Source organism: Aotus nancymaae, unplaced genomic scaffold (assembly GCF_030222135.1).
Source record: "Aotus nancymaae isolate 86718 unplaced genomic scaffold, 86718_ANA_hifiasm-v0.15.2.pri h1tg000002l, whole genome shotgun sequence".
Lineage (NCBI taxonomy): Eukaryota > Metazoa > Chordata > Mammalia > Primates > Aotidae > Aotus > Aotus nancymaae.
Window position 1 is genome coordinate 54,341,611 of NW_026988413.1, and position 17,684 is coordinate 54,359,294.

The window sequence follows — 17,684 nt, forward strand, 5'->3', positions numbered from 1 at the left end:
CTTCTTTCTTCTCCTTCCTTCTTCTCCTTCCTTCTTCTCCTTCCTTCTTCTCCTTCCTTCTTCTCCTTCCTCCTCCTCCTCCTCCTCCTTCTTCTTCTTCTTCTCTTTTTAGATGGAGTCTAGCTCTCTTGCCCAGGCTGGGCTGGATTGCACAGGGCAATCTTGGCTCACTGCAACCTCTGCCTTCCAGGTTCAAGCAATTCTCCTGCCTCAGCCCCATGAGTAGCTAGAATTATAGGCATGCGCCACCAGGCCTGCCTAATTTTTGTATTTTTAGTAGAGACAGGTCTTTGCCATGTTGGCCAGGCTGGTCTCAAACTCCTGGCCTCAAGTGATCTGCCTACCTTGGCCTCCCAAAGTACTGGGATTATAGGCCTGAGCTACCACGCCGAGCCTGTATCCATTTACTTTCTAGGGACCCTAAGTTTCTTGACTTTCTCTCTTTGATAAATTTTGTATGCTATGAATTTTATCCAGGATAAGAAGATTATATCTGTTCTTCTCACTACAATACATGATACTGAAAGACGAAATCCAAACCACAAATTAAAATTACAAAACCAGAAGTACAGACATTTTTATTTTTCCTCTCTGGGAAGGGTGATAGATTCCAGAAATTTGAATTAGGCAAACATTAATTGATGTGCTGGCAGATGAGTAATTGAGAAGTACTCAGGTCACAAAATTGCTACTGTTTTAAAATGTCAGAAGAATAACAAACTCATTTGGGTTTTCAAATACTCACATAGGGTTTCTTCTTTATGTAATGATAATATGGAAATCAGTATTCTGTATGACCTAATTTAAAGGGATAAGTGCTTGAGTAGATACACTCAGTTCAGTGTTCTAAAAAAATTTACTGTGTATAACTCCAGGGATATTTAAATTATATAAAGAGTTCAAAAACATGATTTCCCTATTGAAATAGGTAGACCAACTAGTTGGCACTGTGTCAGATGAGAGACAATAGAAGCTTGTTCTATTATTTATACAAATTGACTGGTTTGGCAGTTGCTACAGCAATGAACCATAATGAACTACAGAAAAATGAAAATGTGATTTCTTTAGCACTATACAAAAATGGAATATTTACAGAAAGGCAGAGAATGACATTACAAGAGCCCCAGTTGTGTCAAAATGGTCTTCCTTGTTGCTACTTTATCCAGAATGTAATCCAAATAGTGTTATGTTTACTGGGGCAAAATTGTAATGATGGACCATTATTTTCCTGCTATTAGTAAGGAAACTGTGCTTTGTAATTCGAAAGAAATTTAAAATGTTCATTTTCCATGATTTACTTTTCACTTTTGACTACACCTTTAACTTGCCTTTGTTTGCAGTAATGAAGTAGTGAAGTTCCTGATACTGGATAGTTTGTTCATGTCTTCCCAGGAAAGGGAAAAATAAACTCATAAAGCATATGACTCAACTCTAAAATACCTAATTTTTTGACAAGTTGGTTCAGTCTCTTTTGCTCTGTTAGGAAATCCTTGGCCTTTATGTTGTAGTTTGAACTTTCATGTTTATACCTTATATTTTTGTGCACTCCCGATTATCCACAGTAGATTTCCTGTAACAATATTTTGTTCACTTCCAGGAAAGGCCTTTTAAACAAAACACAACACATTTTAACTTTCCCAAGCCTAAGGGCTATGTTAGCCAAATAGTAAACTCACAGAAAATGTGAGTCAGACAAGACAACTTTCTAAAGCCAATGCTTAGCTTGAGCCTGTGAGGATCATTTATAAAGTATCTACTGCAGAGTATGTGTTTGTCAAATCTTTCTTTTCTCTTTTGCCCAAAGCAATGCAGGAAGCTGGTTATAATTGTTCCATACAAATTGACTTCAATACAAAATACTAGTTGGCATTAGGAGATATTATATAAAATTAAACTCCTACACATGAGCCAATTTTGAAATGTTTATCTTCATACAAGTGTCAAAATGCATATGATATGCAGTATGGTAAACACGATGTTTGGTATAAATATTGACATTTTGATACAGTCTAAGTTCTTACAAAACTGTACACCAGGGTTCTGAACCAGGTGTGATTTTACCTATGCTCCCAGGGGACATTTGATAATATCTGGAGATATTTTTTGTTGTCATACCTACTATGTAGTGGCTAAGGGCTGCTAAATATTCTGCAATGCACAGGAAAGCGCCCCCCACTCCCCACAGCAAAGAATGATCCAATTTAAGTAAATGTCCGGTAGTGCTGAGGTTGAGAAATGCTGCCTGTACACCAGTTTGTAAATGACTTTAGGCTCTTTGCAACCTCCACCTCCCACATTCAAGCGATTCTCCCGCTTCGGCCTCCCAAGTAGCTGGGACTATAGGGGCCGTGCCACCATGCCCAGCTAATTTTTTATATTTTTAGTAGAGACAGGGTTTCACCATGTTAGCCAGGATGGTCTTGATCTCCTGATCTCGTGATCTGCCCGCCTCGGCCTTCCAAAGTGCTGGAATTACAGGGGTTAGGCATCATGCTCAGCCGTCATATGGTGTCCTTTTTGGCTCATGGGAGAATCCTACTTCACTGAAAAATTATTCTTTCTGCATGTTGTTGTTGCTCTTGCAACTTAGATATGCATATGATATGCGTCTATCAGAAAAAGTGAAGAATCAAAGGGGACTCAAAGATAATCCACTGCCAGGACCAAGAGGATAAATTTTAATCCTTACAAAGGGTCTTTGGTTGGGGAAAGAAGGAATAAAACAACTTGCTGATAGTGATGGTTGTGACAGGAATGGAAGATGTTACTTAGAGGAAGCATGAAATATGTCCAACTCATAGGGGAATATATAGGGGTTTGCCTGCTCAGACTAGCAGTGTTTGAGCCTGACTGCAGGTGGCATCATGTGTGCCTGAACCCTGAGCCCAGAGATTCTAAATTAATTAGTCGAGGATGGAGCTGGGCAATGTGTATATTTTTAAAGTTGCCCATTTCTAGAATCACTAGTCTAGGTAGTTTAGAATCAGTCTTTTAAATATACTTAATATAAAAAAATTTTTTCTACAAAATAAAAAGTATTACTTCTGTTTATGGCCAGGCACTGAGGCCCACACTTGTAATCCCAGCACTTTGAGAGGCCGAGGCAGGTGGATCACTTGAGGCCAGGAGTTCGAGACCAGCCTGGCCAACATGGCGAAACCCCATCTCTACTAAAAGTACAAAAATTAGCCAGGCGATTGGTGTGCACCTGTAGTTCCTACTACTCTGGAGGCTGAGGCATTAGAATCACTTGTACCTGAGAGTCAGAGACTACAATAGGCCAAGACTGCACTACTGCACTTTAGCTTGGGTGACTCTGATTCAAACAAACAAACAACCTTCTGTTTAGCAAAATGTTCACTTGTCCTACCCATGACAACCATTCTCATTCACACTGCCCTTTCCCATCTCTTGTTCCATTTGCTTTCCCTGAAAATGCACCTGCTAGGGCCACTGTTTTTCACTAGTCGACTATAGTTTCTTATTAGACTTATGCTAGAACTTTTACTATTCTAAAATTGGACTTACTAGTGACAGAGCTGGTGATAATCACCAGAAATCTCACCTGGATGCTTAGCAACATGGCAATGCTGGCATTTTCATGAAACACTGAGGAGAGTCAGTCTAATTATGGTTCTATGTAGACCTAAAAGAGTATTTCTGGGTGAGGAGGACACAGAATAAAATCAGCCTTCATCCGGAAAATACCCTCAGCATTCATTTTGGTTACTTCATTCCTTTAATATATCAAAACATGGTACACATGACTACTTTTGAATATACTTGTAAGAGTTATAGATTTGCCTGAGTGGGGCCAAAGGGCTTTGCTGTAGATATGCTAGATAATTTAAAGGGACTTTCAATTAATCATTACATCAATAATTTAATGCGTTTTCTTTCATCTAAATGTGTCCTGAGGCAGGTAAAAGAAGAGCTACTTATACATTGCAAAAGAAAACTTATTCTCTCCCTGGGCTTAAAGTTGCATATAATATATAGAAATTAAACTTCGGTTTAATTGAAATTTGGTTGCAATTTGAAGCTTTATAGTTTCCTTGGGCCACCTATTGCATTCTTTTTAATGAAGCATTGAAGGATAGCAGCATTTTAAAAACTAATTTAGTTTTGTTCTCTGAATGTTTCAAACAACAAAAACATCTTTTGTTCATTATAGTATGAGTCTCAAAAATCAGATGTCTCCAAAACACACCAGACCATCCCCAGTATGATTATGCATTCATCTATTAGCTTATCTACAGCCTTCCAGAATATATTTCCATTTTACTTTTTAATTACAGCTTTATTGTGATAAAAGTCACTTACCATAAAATTTTTCCCTTTGGAATATACAATTAGGTGGCTTTCAGTATATCTGCAGAATTTCACGACTATTATAAAAAATTTTGTAACATTTTTATTACCCCCAAAAGACACCCTGCACCCATGAGCTGTCAGATTACATTTCCCTATACCCCCCTCCCCCGGAAACCACTTATCTATGTTCTATCTCTATGAAATTGCCTATTCTGGACATTTCATATAAATGGAATCATACAGTATATAGGCTTCTGACTGGATTTTTTCACTTTGCATATTTTCAAGGTTCATCAATATTTTAGCATGAATGGTACTTCATTTCTATTTATGGTTGAATAATGTTCCATTGTATGGATATATACCACATTTTATTTAGCCATTCATCTGTTGACAGACATTTGTTTCCACTTTTGCCTATTATTAATAATGCTTCTGAGAACATTTGTTAACACATTTTTTCCTCTGTGAACATGTATTCACGTTTTTGCATATACAACTACAAGTGGAATTGCTGGGTCACAAAGTAACTCAGTGTTGAACATTCTGAGGCATTGCCAAACTGTTTTCCAAAATTGCAATACCATTTTTATCCCCACCAGCAATATTTGAGGGTTCCAGTTTTTCCACATCCTTGTCAACACTTATTATTGTCTGTCTTTTTTTTATTTTACCTTGTGGGAGTAGAATGTTATTTTATTTCATTGTATTTACCTAATACTAATGATGTTGAGCATCTTTTCATGTGTTTATTGGCCATTTGTATTTTTTTTAATAAATGTCTATTCAAATTATTTGCCTATTTTTAAATTGAGTTACTTATTTCTTACCAAGTTTAAAGAGTTCTTCATATATACTGGTTACCATTTCTTTATCAGATATATGATTTGCAGACATTTTCTCCCATTCTGTGAGGTTTTTTAAAAACTTTTTAAGAGGTATCCTTTGTTGTACAAAGGTTTTAGTTTTGATAAAGTTCTGTTTATTCTTTTTTTTTTTCCTTGTGTCTTTTATGTTGTATTTAAGAAACTACTTCAAAGTGTCAGGTCATGAAGATTTATCCCAATGTTTTATTTTAAGAGTCTTACAGTTTTAGTTCTATTACACTTAAATCTATGATCCATTTTGTTAATTTTTGTATATGGTGTGAGGTAGGGATCTAACCTTATTCTTTTGCCTGTGGATATCTAGTTGACTGAACACCATTTGTTTTAAAGACCTCTTTCTTCATGGAATTATCCTGTCAAAAATTAGTTAACCATGTAAAAGTATGCTACTGTACTCTCAATTCTGTTCTAATAATCTATACATCTGTTTTTATGGCAGTATCATATTGTCTTGATTATAGTAACTTTGTAGTGAATTTTGAAATCAGGAAGTGGAAGTCCTCTGACTTTCTTCTTTATCATGATTAGTTTGACTCTTCTGAGTACCTTGCATTTATATTTTAGAAGTAGCTATCGATTTCTGGAAAATAGCTGATATTTTGAGAGGTATCATGCTGAATCTGTAGATCCATTTGGATAGTATTGCCATCTTAATTGTTCATCTCTGAGTCATAAACATAAGATGTTTTTCCATTTATTTAGATCTTTTTTCAACAGTATTTTGTAGTTTGTTATGTATAAGTCTTATGCTTTTTTTGGCAAATTTATTACTAAATATCTTACTCTTTTTGATGAGTTTATACATGGAATTATCTTAATTTTATTTTTTGTTATTCATTGGTAGTGTTTAGAGAAACAGCTTATATTGATCTTACATTCTGCAGCCTTTTTGGGCTTATTTATTAGCTCTAATAGTTTTCTTGTGGATTTATTAGTATTTTCCCTATATAAGATTATATCTGCAGCAAATAGAGATGTTTTTACTTTCTCCTTTTCAATTTGGATGCCTTTTATTTCTTTCCTTTTTTTTTTTTTTTTTTTTTTTTGCCTGATCACCCTGGGTAGACCTCCAGAAAAATGTTGAATAAAAATGGAAAGAACAGAATCCTTGTTTTGTTCATGATCTTAGATGGAAAGGTTTCATTCTTTCACCAATATGTATGATGTTAGCTGTCTTTTTATTTTAGATGACATTTATGAGATTGAAGATTTTCCCATGTATTCCTAGTTTATTCAGTGATTTTATCAAGAAAGGACATTGGAAGTTGTCAAATACTTTTAATGCACCTGTTTAGATGACCATATGTTTTTTGATCTTTATTCTATTCATGTGGTATATTACATTTATTAATATATGTATATTGAACCAACTTTGCATTCCTGGGATGAATTTGACGTCATCTTGGTATATAATCCTTTTTGTATATTGCTGGGTTCAATTTGTTAGCATTCTGTTGATAATTTTTTTGTCTCTATACTTAGGGATATTTGTATGTTTTTGTGATGTTTTTGTCTAGTTTTGATATACTGGCCTCACAGAATGCATTGGAAAGTGTTCCTCCCTGCACTTTTTTGGAAGAGTTTGTAAAGGATTGGTGTCCTTAATTGTGAAAGATTAATATTTCTTTAAATATTTTGTAAGAATTCACCAGTAAAGCCATCTGGGGGCCTGGGGGTTGTGTGTGTGTGTGTGTAAACTTTTTATTATTAATTTAATCCCTGTCCTTATAAGTTTATTAAGATTTTCAATTTCTTCTTGAGTCAGTTTCAGTACTTTATGTCTTTCCAGGAATGTATTCATTTGATCTTGGCTAATTTATTGGCATATAATTGTTCATAGTATATTCTTATAAACCTTTTTGTTTCTATAAAGTCAATAGTAATGTACCCTCTTTCATTCCTGATTTTGGCAAATTGCTCTCTTTCTTTCTTGGTTAGTCTAGGTAATGGTTGGTGAATTCCCTGTTCTTTTCTTTCCTTTTCTTTTTTTTTTTTGAGATGGAGTCTCGCTCTGTCACCCAGGCTGGAGTGCAGTGGCACAATCTTGGCTCACTGCAACTTCGGCTTTCCAGGTTCAAGCCATTCTTCTGCCTGAGCCTCCTGAGTAGCTGGGACTAGAGGTGCCCACCACCACATCCAGCTAATTTTTGTGTTTTTAGTAGAGATGGTGTTCCACCATATTGACCAGGCTGGTTTCAAACTCCTGACCTCGTGATCTGTCCACCTCGGCCTCCCAAAGTGCTGGGATTAAGGCATGAGCCATCATGCCCGGCTTATTTTCTTCTTATAAGGACACCAATTCTATGACGAGGGCTCTACCCTCATGATTTCATCTACCTCCTAAAGACTCCATCTCCAAATACTATCACATTGGGAGTTAAGGTGTTCACCTATGAATTTGGAGGGGAAAGGGTGGTAAACAAACATGAAATTCATAACAAAAGCATTAAGTGCTTATGCCCATATTTTGACTACCCCAGACCTAGGCAAGAGATACAGTCAAAGGTTTGTATACTTCATTATTTAAAATTATGAAGGAGTAAAATTCCAACAGCAGTAGAGTAGTTAAAGAAACTACTCTACTAGATATTGCTATCAAGTGGAATCTTGTTTTATTATTATTATTATACTTTAAGTTCTTGGATACATGTGTGGAATGTGCAGGTTTGTTACATAGGTATATATGTGCTATGGTGGTTTGCTGCACCCATCAACCCGTCATCTACATTAGGTATTTCTCATAATGCTGTCCCTCTCCTTGCCCCCCACCCCTAACAGGCTTCAGTGTGTGATATTCTCTTCACTGTGCCCATGTGTTCTGATTGTTCAACTCCCATTTATGAGTGAGATCATGCAGTGTTTGGTTTTTCTGTTTGGTTTAACTGTGTTAGTTTGCTGAGAATGATAGTTTCCAGCTTCATGTCCCTGCAGAGGACATGAACTCATTTCTTTTTTATGACTGCATAGTATTCCATGGTGTTTATGTGCCGCATTTTCTTTATCCAGTCTAACGTTGATGGGCATTTGGGTTGGTTCCAACTCTTTGCTATTGTGAGTAGTGCTGTGATAAACATATGGGTGCATATGTCTTTATAGCAGAATAATTTATAATTCTTTGGGTATATACTCAGTAATGGGATTGCTGGGTCAAATGGTATTTCTAGTTGTAGATTCTTCAGGAATCGCCACACCGCCTTCCACAATGGTTATACTAATTTACACTCCTACCAACAGTGTAAAAGTGTTCCTATTTGTTAACATTCTCTCCAGCATCTGTCTCTTGATTTTTTAATGATCACCGTTCCAACTGGTGTGAGATAGTATCTCATTGCGGTTTTGATTTGCATTTCTCTAATGACCAGTGATGATGAGCTTTTTTTCATAAATTTGTTGGCCACATAAATGTCTTCTTTTGAGAAGTGTCTGTTCATATCATTTGCCTACTTTCTGATGGGGTTGTTTTTTTCTGGTAAATTTGTTTAAGTTCCTTGTAGTTTCTGGATATTGGCCCTTTGTCAGATGGATACATTGCAAAAATTCTTTCCCATTCTGTAGGTTGCCTCTTCACTCTGATGATAGTTTCTTTTGCTGTGCAGAAGCTCTTTAGTTTGATTAGATCCCATTTATCAATTTTGGCTTTTGTTGCCGTTGCTTTTGGTGTTTTAGTCATGAAGTCTTTGCCCATGCCTATGTCCTGAATGGTATTGCCTAGGTTTTCTTCTAGGGTTTTTATCGTTGTAGGTCTTATGTTTAAATCTTGAATCCATCTTGAGTTAATTTTTGTATAAGGTGTAAGAAAGGGATCCAGTTTCAGTTCTCTGCATATGGCTAGCCAGTTTTCCCAACACAATTTACTAAATAGGGAATCCTTTTCCTATTGCTTGTTTTGTTAGGTTTGTCAGAGATCAGATGGTTGTAGATGTATGGTGTTATTTCTGAGGCCTCTGTTCTGTTTCATTGATTTCATGGTTCCAGTACCATGCTGTTTTGGTTACGGCAGCCTTGTAGTAGAGTTTGAAGTCAGGTAGCATGATGCCTCCAGCTTTGTTCATTTTGCTTAGGGTTATCTTGGCTATACAGGCTCTTCTTTCATTCCATATGAAATTTAAAGTAGTTCTTTTTAATTCTGTGAAGAAAGTCAATGGTAGCTTGATGGGAGTAGCATTGAATGTATAAATTACCTTGGGCAGTGTGGCCATTTTCATGATATTGATCCTTCCTATCCATGAGCATGGAATGTTTTTGTTTGTGTCCTCTCTTATTTCCTTGAGCAGTGGTTTGTAGTTCTCCTTGAAGCGGTCCTTCACATCCCTTGTAAGTTGTATTCCTAGATATTTTATTCTCTTTGTAGCAATTGTGAATGGGAGTTCACTCATGATTTGGCGTTTGTCTGTTATTTATGTATAGGGATGCTTGTGATTTTTCCACATTGATTTTGTATCCTGAGACTTTGCTGAAGTTACTTATCAATGTAAGGAGTTTTTGGGCTGAGACAGTGGGGTTTTCTAGACATATAATCATGTCATCTGCAAACAGAGACAATTTGACTTCCACTCTTTCTGTTTGAATACTAATTTCTTTCTCTTGCCTGATAGCCCTGGCCCGAACTTCCAATACTGTGTTAAATAGGAGTGGTGAGAGAGGGCATTCTTGTCTTGTGCCAGTTTTGAAAGGGAATGCTTTCAGCTTTCGCCCATTCAGCATGATATTGGCTGTGGGTTTGTCATAAATAGCTCTTATTATTTTGAGATACATTCCATCAATACCTAGTTTATTGTGTGTTTTTAGCATGAAGGGGTGTTGAATTTTATCAAAGGCCTTTTCTGCATCTATTGAGATAATTATGTGGTTTTTGTCATTGGTTCTGTTTATCTGATGGATTATGTTTATTGATTTGCATTTGTTGAACCAGCCTTGCATCCCAGGGATGAAGCCAACTTGACTGTGGTGGAGAAGCTTTTTAATGTGCCGTTGGATTTGGTTTGCCAGTATTTTATTGAGGATTTTTGCATCGATGTTCATCAGGGATATTGGCTCAAAATTTTTTTTGTGTTTGTATCTCTGCCAGGTTTTGGCAGCAGAATGACGCTCGCCTTATAAAATGAGTTAGGGAGGAGTCCCTCTTTTTCTGTTGTTTGGAATAGTTTCAGAAGAAATAGTACTAGCTCCTCCTTGTACCTCTGGTAGAATTCAGCTGTGAATCTATATAGTCCTAGGCTTTTTTTGGTTGGTAGGCTATTAATTACTGCCTCAATTTCAGAACTTGTTATTGGTCTATTCAGGGATTTGACTTCTTACTGGTTTAGTTTTGGGAGGGTGTATGTGTTCAGGAATTTATCCATTTCTTCTAGGCTTTCTAGTTTATTTGCACACAGCTGTTCATAGTATTCTCTGATGGTAGTTTGTATTTCTGTGGGATCAGTGGTGATCTCCCCCTTTATCATTTTTTGTTGTGTGTATTTAATTCTTCTCTCTTTTCTTCTTTGTTAGTCTGGCTAGTGGTCTATCTATTTTGTTAATCTTTTCAAAGAACCAGCTCCTGGGTTCATTGATTTTTTGAAGGGCTTTTCATGTCTCTATGTCCTTCAGTTCTGCTCTAATCTTAGTTGTTTCCTGTCTTCTGCTAGCTTTTGAATTTGTTTGCGCTTGCTTTTCTAGTTCTTTTAATTATGATATTAGGATGTCAATTTTAGATCTTTCCTGCTTTTTCCTATGGGCATTTAGTGCTATAAATTTCCCTCTAACACTGCTTAACTGTGTCCCAGAAACTCAGGTTCATTGTGTTTTTGTTCTCATTGGTTTCAAAGAACTTACTTATTTTTGCCATAATTTCATTATTTACTCAGTAGTCATTCAGGAGCAGGTTGTTCAGTTTCCATGTAGTTGTGCAGTTTTGAGTGAGTTTCTTAATTCTGAGTTCTAATTTGATTGCACTGTGGTCTGAGAGACTGTTGTTATGATTTCTGTTATTTTGCATTTGCTGAGGAGTGTTTCACTTCTAGTTATGTGGTCAATTTTAGAGTAAGTTCTCTGTGGTGCTGAGAAGAATGTATATTCTGTTGATTTGGGGTGGAGAGTTCTGTAGATGTCTATTAGGTCTGCTTGGTCCAGAACTGAGTTTAAGTCCTGAATATCCTTGTTAATTTTCTATCTCATCGATCTGTCTAATATTGACAGTGGGGTGTTAAAGTCTCCCACTATTACTGTGTGGGAGTCTAAGTCTCTTTGTAGGTCTGTAAGAACTTGTTTTATGAATATGGGTGCTCCTGTATTGGGTGTGTATATATTTAGGATCGTTAGCTCTTCTTGTTGCATTGATCCCTTTACCATTATGTAATGCCCTTCTTTGTCTCTTTTGATCTTTGTTGGTTTAAATTCTGTTTTATCAGAGACTAGGATTGCAACCCCTGCTTTTTTTCTTGCTTTTCATTGGCTTGGTAAATCTTCCTCCATCTTTTTATTTTGAGCCTTGGTGTGTCGTTGCCCATGAGATGGGTCTCCTGAATACACCTCACCAATGGATTAGCCTTTAAAAATCTTGTTTGAAAAGTGTTTAGTGTTATGGTAACTATTTATGATACATATTGAATATAAGCAAATGGAAACCAGCTGTTTAGGGAAGTGATTTTCTAAACCACTTTATATTAATGAATTATAAAAACTACAAGGATATATGATTTACTAAAATACGAATAGTGATTATCTCTCGTTGGTATGAATATGGGTAATTTCATTTTCTCATTCTACTTTTCTATATTTAAAATTTTTTTTTTTTTTTTCTTTTTTGAGACGGAGTTTCACTCTTGTTACCCAGGCTGGAGTGCAATGGCGCGATCTCGGCTCACCGCAACCTCCACCTCCTGGGTTCAGGCAGTTCTCCTGCCTCAGCCTCCTGAGTAGCTGGGATCACAGGCACGCGCCGCCATGCCCAGCTAATTTTTTGTATTTTTAGTAGAGACAGGGTTTCACTGTGTTGACCAGGATGGTCTCGATTTCTTGACCTCGTGATCCACCCGCCTCGGCCTCCCAAAGTGCTGGGATTACAGGCGTGAGCCACCGCACCCGGCCTTTAAAATATTTTATAATACAAATTATAATAGAAAAAAATTGTAAACATTGTATGCTGTAGTAGAGGCTTGCTTTACAACGTATTTCCTCCAAAGCAACACTTGTATGTACTTTGGCAGGATTTCTTTCAAGAGTACACCATTACTGTCCTAATTTGTTATGATTAATTAACTATGTTAGAAATTCTATTCTTTATTGGAGCTTTCATTGACGTTTTCACAGTCAAAAATATTTTAGAGTTTACAATCTTCCCTTTTAAGATCAAAAATAGCTTTTGATCTTAAATCCTATAGAATGTGCTTCTTTAATTCCCTTTCAGTTTTGTGCTGTATTCTGAAATGACCAATCAGACATCATCATCATAATTTCTTATATTTTCCACAATATTTTCACAGAGTTGATCTCATTTGATTTTCATTACAGCCCTGAAAATAAATAGCACAACATTTCTAGTCCTATGTCAGAAAATAAACACTCATATAAGATCGACATAAGTCATTGAGCTGCAGTGCAAACTCACATGTTCTGATTCTAGATCTGCTGTTTGAACCTTAAAATTATCCAGTCCGTTCAGTTTGTAGATTAAGAAAATAAGACACACAGAAGTTAAGTGATATAGTATAAATCATGGAGGTAACGAATGCCAATCCTAGAGCAAACCCCCGCCTCTTCTGTTGTGGAAGCTAGTACTCTTTCTTTGGGTCCACTTAAAGGTGATATCTAAATACTTTGCATGCATGTTTCAATAAATATATAGACTCTTTAATTCATATCCAGCAGAAATCATTATTTAATAGGTTTTCTTTGGAGTTGACCTGCCATTTTTCTAATTTTGTTCTTGCCTTACTTAAGAACGTCTCTGAGACAGATGACCATAGACTTACTTAATTTAAAAGGTGTTTAAAACAGCAGAGCCTCTCAAATAATTTTAATGATTTTAAGAGGTAGTATGGAAAGCATTTTTATTTTAATGTTTTAGAAGGCATTTCCAGAATACAGTTGGTTTGAGGATACTCTGGAAGATGTTAAATGATGAAACGTGTTGTGATAACAAAGCAAATACATCAGCTTATTTATTTTTACTTTTCTTGCTGTTAACTGATTTTCAAGATTAATCATATAACAATGTTTATCTTGACTATTATTGTCATCTAATCATCTTTTTCATAGTGTTTTTTATGCAGTGACTTGCTGGTTACCTCTTAAAGCATTTAACATTCTGTATCAAGTGTAACACATATTAATAATTCACCCATTTCACAAACATTTACTGTATGGATGCTTTATATCAATCATCAAGTGAAATATTTAAAAAGAAATAGCCCTAAATCCCTGTGCCTGGGGTACACATAACATAATATAGAAGACATAATTAAAAAAGAATATTTGTTGAGTTTACATCATATGCCCACAGGGCCAAGGTAAGAAATGTGAGCACCTAAAGCAGGCTAATAATTAGCACCCAATCAGATTCATAATCCTTAATGGTTTGTTGAATACTTATTAGTGGAGGTAGAGAGAACATCATCTTTTTATTAAGAAAAATTGTGTATCCTTTTTGCTGTTGTTCATAATCAAGGATCTATTAGTTGTGAACCAGGAAAAAACAGGAAAATTTCTGATAAAACCCAAATAAAGCCACTTTAAATTTAAACAATAAGAAGCCACTCACTTTTGGTAGACGGCACTCCTGCATTCAGTTTTAGAAATGTAGGTGACTTGTGCTCGCTTCGGCAGCACATATACTAAAATTGGAACGATACAGAGAAGATTAGCATGGCCCCTGCGCAAGGATGACACGCAAATTCGTGAAGCGTTCCATATTTTTTGGAGGAAATGGATAAATTCCTGGACAGCTGCCTCCTGCCAAGCCTAAACCAGGAAGAAGTCGAAACCCTGAATAGACCAATAACAAAGTCTGAAGTCGAGGCAGCAATTAAGAGCCTACCACCCAAAAAAAGTCCAGGTCCAGATGGGTTCACAGCCGAATTCTACCAGACATACAAAGAGGAACTGATACCATTCATACTGAAACTATTCCAAATAATCCAAAAAGAGGGAATCCTTCCCAAATCATTTTATGAGACCAACATCATCCTAATACCAAAACCTGGCAGAGACTCAACAAGAAAAGAAAACTACAGGCCAATATCCATGATGAACATAGATGCAAAAATCTTCAATAAAATACTGGCAAGCCGATTACAACAGCACATCAAAAAGCTTATCCACCATGATCAAGTAGGATTCATCCCGGGGATGCAAGGCTGGTTCAATATACGCAAGTCTATAAATGTAATTCACCACATAAACAGAACCAAAGACAAAAACCACATGATTATCTCAATTGATGCAGAGAAGGCCTTCGACAAAATTCAACAGCCCTTTATGCTAAAAACCCTCAATAAACTAGGTATCGATGGAACGTATCTCAAAATAATAAAAGCTATTTATGACAAACCGACAGCCAATATCATACTGAACGGGCAAAAACTGGAAGCATTCCCTTTGAAATCTGGCACTAGACAAGGATGCCCTCTCTCACCACTCCTATTCAATATAGTACTGGAAGTTCTAGCCAGAGCAATCAGGCAAGAAAAAGAAATAAAGGGTATTCAATTAGGAAAGGAGGAAGTCAAATTGTCTCTATTTGCAGACGACATGATTGTATATCTAGAAGACCCCCTCATCTCAGCCCAAAAGCTCCTGAAACTGATAAGCAACTTCAGCAAAGTCTCAGGATACAAAATCAATGTGCAAAAATCACAAGCGTTCCTATACACCAATAACAGACTTAAAGAGAGCCAAATCAAGAACGAACTGCCATTCACAATTGCTACAAAGAGAATAAAATACCTAGGAATACAACTAACAAGGAATGTAAAGGACCTCTTCAAGGAGAACTACAAATCACTGCTCAACGAAATAAGAGAGGACACAAACAGATGGAGAAACATACCATGTTCATGGTTAGGAAGAATTAATATCGTGAAAATGTCCATACTGCCCAAAGTAATATACAGATTCAATGCTATCCCCATCAAGCTACCAATGACCTTCTTCACAGAACTGGAAAAAACCACCTTAAACTTCATATGGAACCAAAAGAGAGCCCGCATAGCCAAGTCAATTCTAAGCAAAAAGAACAAAGCAGGAGGCATCACACTACCAGACATCAAACTCTACTACAAGGCTACAGTAATCAAAACAGCATGGTACTGGTACCAAAACAGAGATATAGACCAATGGAACAGAACAGAGGCGTCGGAGGCGACACAACATATCTACAACCACCCGATCTTTGACAAACCTGATAAAAACAAGCAATGGGGAAAGGATTCCCTGTTCAATAAGTGGTGTTGGGAAAACTGGCTAGCCATATGCAGAAAGCAGAAACTCGACCCCTTCCTGACACCTTACACTAAAATTGACTCCAGATGGATTAAAGACTTAAACATAAGACCTAACACCATAAAAACACTAGAAGGAAACCTAGGCAAAACCATTCAGGACATAGGCGTAGGCAAGGACTTCATGACCAAAACACCAAAAGCATTGGCAACAAAAGCCAAAATAGACAAATGGGACCTAATCAAACTCCACAGCTTCTGCACAGCAAAAGAAACAGTCAATAGAGTGAATCGGCAACCAACAGAATGGGAAAAAATTTTTGCAGCCTACCCATCTGACAAAGGGCTGATATCCAGAATTTACAACGAGCTAAAAAAGATTTACAAGAAAAAAACAAACAAGCCCATTCAAAAGTGGGCGAAGGACATGAACAGATACTTTACAAAAGAAGACATACATGAGGCCAACAAGCATATGAAAAAATGCTCATCATCACTGGTCATTAGAGAAATGCAAATCAAAACTACATTGAGATACCATCTCACACCAGTTAGAATGGCAATCATTAAAAAATCTGGAGACAACAGATGCTGGAGAGGATGTGGAGAAATAGGAACACTTTTACACTGTTGGTGGGAGTGTAAATTAGTTCAACCATTGTGGAAAACAGTGTGGCGATTCCTCAAGGACCTAGAAATAGAAATTCCATTTGACCCAGCAATCCCATTACTGGGCATATATCCAAAGGATTATAAATCGTTCTACTATAAGGACACATGCACACGAATGTTCATAGCAGCACAGTTTACAATAGCAAAGACCTGGAACCAACCGAAATGCCCATCGATGATAGACTGGACAGGAAAAATGTGGCACATATACACCATGGAATATTATGCAGCCATTAAAAACGAGGAGTTCGCGTCCTTTGTAGGGACATGGATGAACCTGGAAACCATCATTCTCAGCAAACTGACACAAGAACACAAAATCAAACACCACATGTTCTCACTCATAGGCGGGTGTTGAACAAAGAGAACACATGGACACAGGGAGGGGAGCACTATACATGGGGGTCTGTTGTGGGGGAGTGGGGGGGACAGCGGGGGGGTGGGGAATTGGGGAGGGATAGCATGGGGAGAAATGCCAGATATGGGTGAAGGGGAGGAAGGCAGCAAATCACACTGCCACGTATGCACCTAAGCAACAACCTTGCATGTTTATCACATGTACCCCAAAACCTAAAATGCAATAAAAAAAAAAAAAAGAAAAAGAAAAAAAGAAAATGTGGCACATAAAAAAAAACAAAAAAAAAAAAAAAAAAGAAATGTAGGTGACTTCACATGCTCATGCCAGATCACTGTTTGCTGGGCTGCTCTTAGGATTTCACCTGTTACTGACGTAGGTGATGGCTGCTGAAGAGTTTTTTTAATCTGCATTTCTCATTTGGCTAGCCTCACAAAGTGATTTTCTCCTGAAATAAACTACATATTTCTGGAAATTAAAGTTAATCTTAAATGTGAGTTGGGAACTCTTGACACATTTGACACCTTAGTGATGCTCCTTCTTCATACATAAATCAGTCCAATCGACTTCCCCTTACTTTAAAACTTTATGATAATCCTGATAAATATGTTACTTGTTCTTCCTTTTACTAGACAAGCCATTCTTCTGCACATGGACAAAATAAAATGTGGTTTAATCTGCTTGTGGATAGCTTCCCTCCCGAGATTCACTTTGTTGGCAATTTACAAAGGATATAACTCTGCCAAGGATAAATGTCTTCTTCTCTTTGGTATTACGTATCCTGCAACTACCAAGTGTTTTTTTGCCAAATTACTCTTTATTTCAATGGAAAATCATTTAGTGATGTTATTAAAAACACTTTAAGTAAAAGTCAGAGTTCACACTACATGTGGCTGAATACATACAATACCATGGATGAACAAATACTGTCAGATGAACATAAACCCTCCATCTCCATTTCAGGAGGTTGCTGAATCACCTTGGAAGAAAGTTAAGTTACCGTTAACCACTCATTGATTTGCCATACTTAAAGGATTT

The 17,684-nt window shown here is 36.8% G+C and overlaps 1 protein-coding gene and 1 non-coding gene across 5 annotated transcripts in view; both read left to right on the forward strand.

Moving 5' to 3' along the window:
- RELN (reelin) overlaps positions 1 to 17,684 on the forward strand; it is a 527,812-nt gene that overhangs the window by 188,045 nt on the left and 322,083 nt on the right. The gene's annotated exons all lie outside the window — the stretch shown is intronic.
- On the forward strand, positions 13,991 to 14,097 carry LOC135274607 (U6 spliceosomal RNA). Its single transcript, XR_010342395.1, has one exon. It is a non-coding gene; the product is annotated as a U6 spliceosomal RNA (small nuclear RNA).